Genomic DNA, 9,503 nt, shown 5'->3' with positions numbered 1-9,503 from the left:
AAGGTGTATCGAGTACGGCGGTGATGGATGCACGAGTACATCTTCGCTAGGAAGATAGGTACGATATTGTTTCCCTATGTATTCTGCATGTTTTTTGTTATTTTGCGAATGGACATGTGCCGACAAGGTCGAGTACATCGGTTGAAGGCGCACGAGTACGGAGTTAGCCGACAAGAGGAGTACATGACTGTTTCACTAATTTTGTTTGCAAATTTTGGGTTATTCAAGAAAGTACAGGTGTAAGGTGTGTCAAGTACAGAGGTGATCGGTGCACGAGTACAACTTCGCTAGGAAGAGGGGTACGAGTATTGTTTCCCTATGTTTTTCGCATGTTTTTTGTTATTTTGCGAATGGACATGTGCCAGGCAAGGTCGAGTACATGCGGTTGAAGGCGCACGAGTACGGAGTTAGCCTGACAAGAGGAATACATGACTGTTTCACTAATTTTGTCACGCAAATTTTGGGTTATTCAAGAAAGTACGGGTGTAAGGTGTGTCAAGTACAGAGGTGATCGGTGCACGAGTACAGCTTCGCTAGGAAGAGGGGTACAGTATTGTTTCCCTATGTTTTCTGCATGTTTTTTGTTATTTTGCGAATGGACATGTGCCAGCAAGGTCGAGTACAGCGGTTGAAGGCGCACGAGTACAGGTTAGGCAGCAAGAGCAAAACATGACTGTTTCACTAATTTTGTCTGCAAATTTTGGGTTATTCAAGAAAGTACGAGTGTAAGGTGTGTCAAGTACGAGAGGTGATCGGTGCACGAGTACAGCTTCATTAGCAAGAGGAGCACAGGAGTGTTTCCCTATGTTTGCCGCATGTTTTTAGTTATTTTGCGAATGGACATGTGCCGGCAAGGTCGAGTACGGCGGTTGAAGGCGCACGAGTACGAGGTTAGACGGCAAGAGCAAAACATGACTGTTTCACTAATTTTGTCCGCAAATTTTGGGTTATTCAAGAAAGTACAGGTGTAAGGTGTGTCAAGTACGGAGGTGATCGGTGCACGAGTACAGCTTCATTAGCAAGAGGAGCACGGGAGTGTTTCCCTATGTTTTCCGCATGCTTTTAGTTATTTTGCGAATGGACATGTGCCAGCAAGGTCGAGTACGGCGGTTGAAGGCGCACGAGTACGGGTTAGGCAGCAAGAGCAAAACATGACTGTTTCACTAATTTTGTCACGCAAATTTTGGGTTATTCAAGAAAGTACGGGTGTAAGGTGTGTCAAGTACGGAGGTGATCGGTGCACGAGTACGGCTTCATTAGCAAGAGGAGCACAGAGTGTTTCCCTATGTTTTCCGCATGTTTTTAGTTATTTTGCGAATGGACATGTGCCAGCAAGGTCGAGTACATCGGTTGAAGGCGCACGAGTACAGGTTAGGCAGCAAGAGCAAAACATGACTGTTTCACTAATTTTGTGCTCGCAAATTTTGGGTTATTCAAGAAAGTACGGGTGTAAGGTGTGTCAAGTACGGAGGTGATCGGTGCACGAGTACAGCTTCATTAGCAAGAGGAGCACGGAGTGTTTCCCTATGTTTTCCGCATGTTTTATGATTCTGCGGGAATGGACATGTGCCGGCGAGGGTGGAGTACAGCGGTGAAGGGTGCACGAGTACGAGTTTAGGCAGCAAGAGAAAAACATAATCTGTTTCTTTATATTTGTCCGCAAATTGTGGGTTACGATGGAAGGTACGGGTGTGTGAGGTGTCTACGATACGGCGGTGATGGGTGCATGAAGGTACAGGTCTAAGTACAACAACACGAAAGTCATAGGTACATAATATACAAGAGTACAAATACAGCTAAAATATAAGCTAACATATAAACTACAAACACAAGTATTAACTACAGCAACAGACACAATAACATTTACATAACTTGAGGGAAACATAGCAAGGAATAGTAAGTGTCTCACAGTCACAATAAAGGCGTAAGTACATCGGGAAGCAAATATCAAGTACGTAAGACATAAGAGTACAAGTACGAGACAAATATATGACGAGAAAAGCGAAACCACGAGATGTTCAACACAAGGTGACGAGTACAAAACAGGAGATTCTTGGGTTCGAGTTACAAATAGTTAAAGCACAAACTAAAATATAAATAGAACCATAACGGAGAATCAATGATACTTGTCGGAATACAAACAGAGAAACATGTTTCTTTCCGAACGGGTTTGTATATCCTTATCGAGCAACATTCACCGTCTTGCATGCTTTCTCATTATATCAACGACTGCAGGCATTTTCTATGCATTACCTTGGAAAGTTAGCATATAGAACACCAGCTGCTCACGCAGCTTGATAACATCATTCTGCAATTAACAAATGAAAATTATATGCAGACCAACAATTACATATGCCAAGAAAAACATAGACAAAGACTTACTTCTCTTATCTTATGCTTGGAAACCACCGCAATGTTGAAGAATTACTTTCATAGCTTGAGGTCCAGAGTCGTTCCTAAAAACAGTTTGAGTAAGAACAAGAAAATAAAACTATATGAATTACCACGGAACAAAACAAAGACACATAGAAACACACTCGATAAATACAATCTCTTAAAATTTTACTTACTCATTGATGTTGTCGAAACGATTTGGGCAGGCATCACCGAAAGTTATAAATATCATAACGCTCGTAGTAATATGCTTTCTGTATAAGCCTTCTTGAAGTTATCAATAACGATCATTGCAATATTTTTACGCTACGGTAGCATCATAATAAGGAAAATATGTCTCAAACCGCAGTCGGGCGAAATTAGCGACAACCACAATCCAAAAGTGATTATCTCTAACAGGAAGAATTACCTGAAAAACAACCAAATTTTTAAAAATAGCTAAAAAAATAAAATTAAAAGGACAAATGTAATTTTTAAAATACAAAAAATCAAATAGTTGCAAAAGAGTTGAAATAGCAGTTGAAACCAAATTCAATAATAAAACATAAAAGGAAAACTTTTGGCATACTAGACAATATATATATTCAAGATACAAATATCATACAAAACAAAATACTCACAACATCAAAGTGATATATCCTACAGGGTAAATTAGGCTCCATAATGTAATTCTTCAGTGCGTTCGGATCAGCACCCAATTCCACGAATGCCCTCTAGCAAAGTAGAGAGAAAAAAACTGATTTTACCATTCTGCCAAACAATTATCCATAAAAAAGTAGAAAAATATCCATATTTAATAAACAAAAAAGAAATAGTAAAAACTTACTACACTCTCACTGTACATTATGTACTTTAGGCACTGGGGACGCTGTTGATTAAGGAAGACACTGTTGTCATACTGCTCTTCCATTACAGTGGCAGCAAATACATTCATAACGTAGTCATGAACATAACCACCAGGTTGCATTGACAACCCAAAATTTCTGTGAGTGGCCCATCTTCCCCTTGTCTCAACAATTCTTGGGCTGCACAACGAAACAAAATCACAACACAGCAAAAAGATTATTTAAAATGATTAAATAAAATGGAAAACCGAGTGGCATGAAATAGTAGGATACCTTCTACCAAATTGCGCTGGTAAATACTTTCGCACCCACTCCATCATATCAATCTCAGCCTGCGTCGAATCTCTAATTGAGAGGAAGGGGCGATGGTTTCCATGATGCAAAGATTGACTTTGTGAAAGCCCTGCTGTTGATCCTCTATTATATGTGCCTTGTGACAGACTCGTGTTAAATCGTACCTGCTGTTCACCATAATTCCTCTGGTGATACTGCGGCGTAGCACAAACACGTGGAGATCGAATCATGAATTCCGGAAAAGGAGTAACCACATAACCAGCGTTCCCACCCACATCTTCATCGTCATGTTGGCTACCATTATACCTCCCTGCACTTTGAGAGCTCTGAAAATTTTGCTGCCCAAGCGTGTTGTAAGAGCTGTTATGACCAGTGTTGTAAGAGCTCTGAAGAGAAGACCCTTCATAAGCAATAGATCTCTCATGTCTATAACCAGCAAACCCAGTGTTAAAACCAGGCACAGATATTGTCCTTCCAGGTGTGTTTACTGCTTGCAAAGATGAATGATTTGACAGGTGCAAACCATCAATGTTAGAAATAATAGCTTGGGAGGCAGGAGGGTCTGCGAAATTAACAGTCCTTCGCCCTCCATGGAATGTTCTTCCATTTCGATCACGGAGAATGCCCTGATAACCGAGATGACAATCCTGGTTGGGATGGCTGCGACATACCGGGGACTCCGTCTAGATACTTGGTGTTGAGTACTAGATGGCATACAAACACTTCATACGGGCACCAAATGTTCAGCCAACAAGACATCCGAGGGTGATGAATATGAAAATTTCTTCATTGCAAGCGTTTTCGTCCTCTCAATCCTTTCTATTTCTTCCCAAGCGAAGGTTCATCCAACGGGTCACATGGAACAATATAACTAGTTTGGTCTGCTCCACTTGCCATCTTTGAGCTACCATCCTCCAGTACAGACATCTTTTGTTTCTTCGCAGATGAGTCATGCTGGAAACCGAGAGACTCAGATGAATTTCTCTTCAAAGACGGGAGTAGAAGAGAATCTTCAAGACCAGTAGCTGGATTATTAGAAGTGGAAACCTTAGCATGCTCATCAGCAAAAGCGATGGGATTGATTGCAGGTTCTGCAGCTGTGGTGCAATAAGATTGAGTTTCGACTTCCAGTTTCTTGCCAATTTGTTTAACTTCAACTGTTGGATCGTTAGAATTACCAGATGAGCCATCTTTGCAATCTACTCTATCAGAGTTAAGACAAGCCAGGGAGTCGGCCTTGCAGGTTTTCGTAGTAGCACCCGAAGAACACGCAGCTGAGCCGCTCCCTTTGCTAGTGGACTCAGGAAAACCAACCTCGATCTTACCAAGGACAGCTTCATTTCCTACAGATGCATCAACTTGTCTAACATTGTCATGCACCTTCACGGGGGTAACAGAGGGAATGTTTAACCTCTCACCAACTGCGCTCTTACCGGTATCTAAGGCAACCGAGCAGGTTGCAAGTTTCGAAGCAAGAGGACTATTCAAAAGTCCACAACAGCTTGCAAACAACTCCCTTCCGCACAAGCAAATCCAACGCTCCTTCGGATGGGAGTATTGATGGAAGATCCTTCACGACGCGATCAAGATACGCTTCGAGATTCAGCAGATACTCCTTATACAATGCATTTGGAGTGTATTTGCAATTAATAGGAATGAGCTATTGAAGCAACCTAATCTGTTTATAAACATTCTGACTAATCGGCATGATTTGCTCACGCCACATGTCATCGCACATCTCAGCATTACTAGCAATACCCTTATTCCTGTTCTGGCTTTCGGCAAGTCGTATGTTTGGTCATTCAATACGGAGACTTCTTGATTTGATTGAGTTCTAACGACACATGGGCTATCTCCCGTTCCATTCGAGCGGTATATATGATCAAAATCATTGAGTATACCTGGACAATTCGCCATATTACTGAACCATGGCCTTGAACAAGAACCACCCTGTTTATCTTCGGATGCGCAAAATCTTCGTTCATTATAGTGGCTCGCAAGCTGCAAAACATTGGCAATCTTATTGTTGATGATTGGCTGAATTGCGTAAAATATCTCAAAGTACAAGCCCTGCTGAATTTCTTTCGGGTCATCAACAGCACTGTTGCAAAATCAAAAAAAAAAACAAAAAAAACAAAACAAAAAATTAGTAATTGCGGATAACCGCTTCGAACTATAAAACATTACACTACGGATGTCAATTAAAACAGAACATCACAATAAACGTACCAATGGACGCATCACGAGCTTCACAAAGGAGCAAAGAAACGTCTCGAGACCGGGATGCAGATCTCCAATACAGAAAGTGGAAGACCCACTCTGATGAAACGGAGTACGTCTCACATCCTTCAGCTAATTATAACACTGATACGTCTCCAACGTATCGATAATTTCTTATGTTCCATGCTACTTTATTGATGATATCTACATGTTTTATGCACATTATATGTCATATTTACGCATTTTCTGGAACTAACCTATTAACAAGATGCCGAAGTGCCGCTCTCGTTTTCCGCTGTTTTTGGTTTCGTAAATCCTAGTAACGAAATATTCTCGGAATTGGACGAAATCAACGCCCGGGTTCCTATTTTGCCCGGAAGCATCCGGAACACCCGAGAGCCGCCGGAGGGGGCCCTGTGGGCCCAGATGACATGGTGGCGCGGCCCAGGCCCTGGCCGCGCCACCCTATGGTGTCGTCGCCTCGTTGACCCTCCTGCGCCGCCTCTTCGCCTATATAAAGCCCCTGCATCGAAAACCCTTACGGAGGAAGCCACGATACGAGAAAAGTTCCAGAGCCGCCGCCATCGCGAAGCCAAGATCTGGGGGACAGGACTCTGTTCCGGCACCCTGCCGGAGCGGGGAAGTGCCCCGGAAGGCTTCTCCATCGACACCGCTGCCATCTCCACCGCCATCTTCATCACCGCTGCTGCTCCCATGAGGAGGGAGTAGTTCTCCATCGAGGCTCGGGCTGTACCGGTAGCTATGTGGTTCATCTCTCTCCTATGTACTTCAATACAATAATCTCATGAGCTGCCTTACATGATTGAGATTCATATGATGATGCTTGTAATCTAGATGTCATTATGCTAGTCAAGTGGGTTTTACTTATGTGATCTCCGGAGACTCCTTGTCCCACGTGTGTAAAGGTGACAAGTGTGTGCACCGTGTGGGTCTCTTAGGCTATATTTCACGAAGTACTTATTCACCGTTGAAGAGCGTAGTGAAGTGCTTATTTATATCTCTTGATGATTGCAATGTGTTTGTATCACAATTTATCTATGTGCTACTCTAGTGATGTGTTATTAAAGTAGTTTTATTCCTCCCTGCATGTGTGCAAAGGTGACGATGCGTGCACCGTGTTAGTACTTGGTTTATGCTATGATCATGATCTCTTGTAGATTGCGAAGTTAACTATTGCTATGATAATATTGATGTGATCTATTCCTCCTACATATGCATGAAGGTGACAGTGTGCATGCTATGCTAGTACTTGGTTTAGTCGTTTTGATCTATCTTACACTTAAGGTTACTAAAATATGAGCATTATTGTGGAGCTTGTTAACTCCGGCATTGAGGGTTCGTGTAATCCTACGCAATGTGTTCATCATCCAACAAAAGTGTAGAGTATGCATTTATCTATTCTGTTATGTGATCAATGTTGAGAGTGTCCACTAGTGAAAGTCTATTCCCTAGGCCTTGTTCCCAAATACTGCTGAGTTACTACTGCTTGTTTACTGTTTTACTGTGTTACTACTGCTGCAATACTACCACCATCAACTACACGCCAGCAAGCTATTTTCTGGCATCGTTGCTACTGCTCATATATATTTATACCACCTGTATTTCACTATCTCTTCGCCGAACTAGTGCACCTATTAGGTGTGTTGGGGACACAAGAGACTTCTTGCTTTGTGGTTGCAGGGTTGCATGAGAGGGATATCTTTGACCTCTTCCTCCCCGAGTTCGATAAACCTTGGGTGATCCACTTAAGGGAAAACTTGCTGCTGTTCTACAAACCTCCGCACTTGGAGGCCCAACACCGTCTACAGGAAAGGAGGGGAACGTAGACATCAAGCACTTTTCCGGCGCCGTTGTCGGGAGGAAAGGTAAAAGGTACTCACACTCCGGACCTCGGCTACTAAGCTATTTTCCGGCGCCGTTGTAAGTACTCGAAGCTATTTCCTTTAGACTCGCAATTGCGACATTTGGTTTCTTGTTTACACTAGTTAGGCATAATGGAAAACAACAAAAATATGAGAGATCTTTATGAACTTTATCTTGAATTAGGACATGATGTGTTTGAAGAAAGAATTAAAAAACCCATGGAACTTTATATGCATGCTAATGGGAATGTTATTAATATGAATGCTTTGAACACCATTGTTGCTAATGCTATGGAAAATTCTAAGCTTGGGGAAGCTGGCTTTGATGAGCATGATATTTTTAGTCCCCCAAGCATTGAGGAGAAAATTTACCTTGATGATACCTTGCCTCCCATTTATGATGATTATAATGATAGTAGTCTTTTGTTACCACCTGTTATGGAGGATAAATTTGATTATGATTACAATATACCTCCTATATTTGATAGCTACTTTGTTGAATTTGCTCCCACTACAACTAATAAAATTGATTATGCTTATGTTGGGAGTAGTAATTATTTTATGCATGAGACTCATGATAAGAATGCTTTAAGTGATAGTTATATTGTTGAGTTTGCTCATGATGCTACTGAAAGTTATTATGAGAGAGGAAAATATGGTTGTAGAAATTTTCATGTTACTAAAATGCCTCTCTATGTGCTGAAATTTTTGAAGCTACACTTGTTTTATCTTCCTATGCTTGTTACTTTGCTCTTCATGAACTTGTTTGTTTACAAGATTTCTTTTCATAGGAAGCATGTTAGACTTAAATGTGCTTTGAATTTGCTTCTTGATGTTCTCTTTTGCTTCATTGTCTATTTTCATGAGAGCATCATCATTAAAACTGCTGAGCCCATCTTAATGGCTATAAAGAAAGAACTTCTTGGGAGATAACCCATGTGTTATTTTGCTACAGTACTTTGTTTTATATTTGTGTCTTGGAAGTTGTTTACTACTGTAGCAACCTCTCCTTATCATGTTTTTGTGCCAAGTAAAGTTTCTATGTCAAAGTTGATGTTATATTTGGGATCGCTGCGCAGAAACAGCATTGCTGTCTGTCACGAATCTGGGCTCAGTTCTCTGTAGAAAATTCGAAAAAATCTGCCAATTTACGAGCGTGATCCTCAGATATGTACGCAACTTTCATTAGTTTTGAGTTTTTCCATTTGAGCAAGTCTGGTGCCATCTTAAAATTCGTCTTTACGGACTGTTCTGTTTTTGACAGATTCTGCCTTTTATTTCGCATTGCCGCTTTTGTTAAGTTGAATGAGTTTCTTTGTTCCATTAACTTTCAGAAGTTATGTGCAATGTCCAGAAGTGAAAAGAATGTTTGTGTCACCTCTGAACATGTGAATTTTTGATTATGCACTAACCCTCTAATGAGTTTGCTTGAAGTTTGGTGTGAAGGAAGTTTTCAAGGGTCAAGAGATGAGGATGATATACTACGATCAAGAAGAATGAAAAGTCTAAGCTTGGGGATGCCCCGGTGGTTCATCCCTGCATATTTCAAGAAGACTCAAGCATCTAAGCTTGGGGATGCCCAAGGCATCCCCTTCTTCATCGACAAAGTATCGGGTTCCTTCTCTTGAAACTATATTTTTATTCGGTCACATCTTATGTACTTTACTTGGAGCGTCTGTATGTTTTTGTTTTTGTTTTTGTTTGAATAAATGATTGTTTGGGAGAGAGACACGCTCCGCTGGTTCGTATGAACACATGTGTTCTTAGCTCATAATATTCATGGCGAAGTTTCCTCTTCGTTAAATTGTTATATGGTTGGAATTGGAAAATGCTACATGTAGTAATTCTAAACTGTCTTGGATAATGT

The sequence above is a fragment of the Lolium rigidum genome, chromosome 7, assembly GCF_022539505.1.
Source record: "Lolium rigidum isolate FL_2022 chromosome 7, APGP_CSIRO_Lrig_0.1, whole genome shotgun sequence".
Classification (NCBI taxonomy): Eukaryota; Viridiplantae; Streptophyta; class Magnoliopsida; order Poales; family Poaceae; genus Lolium; species Lolium rigidum.
This window is presented reverse-complemented; position numbering follows the sequence as displayed.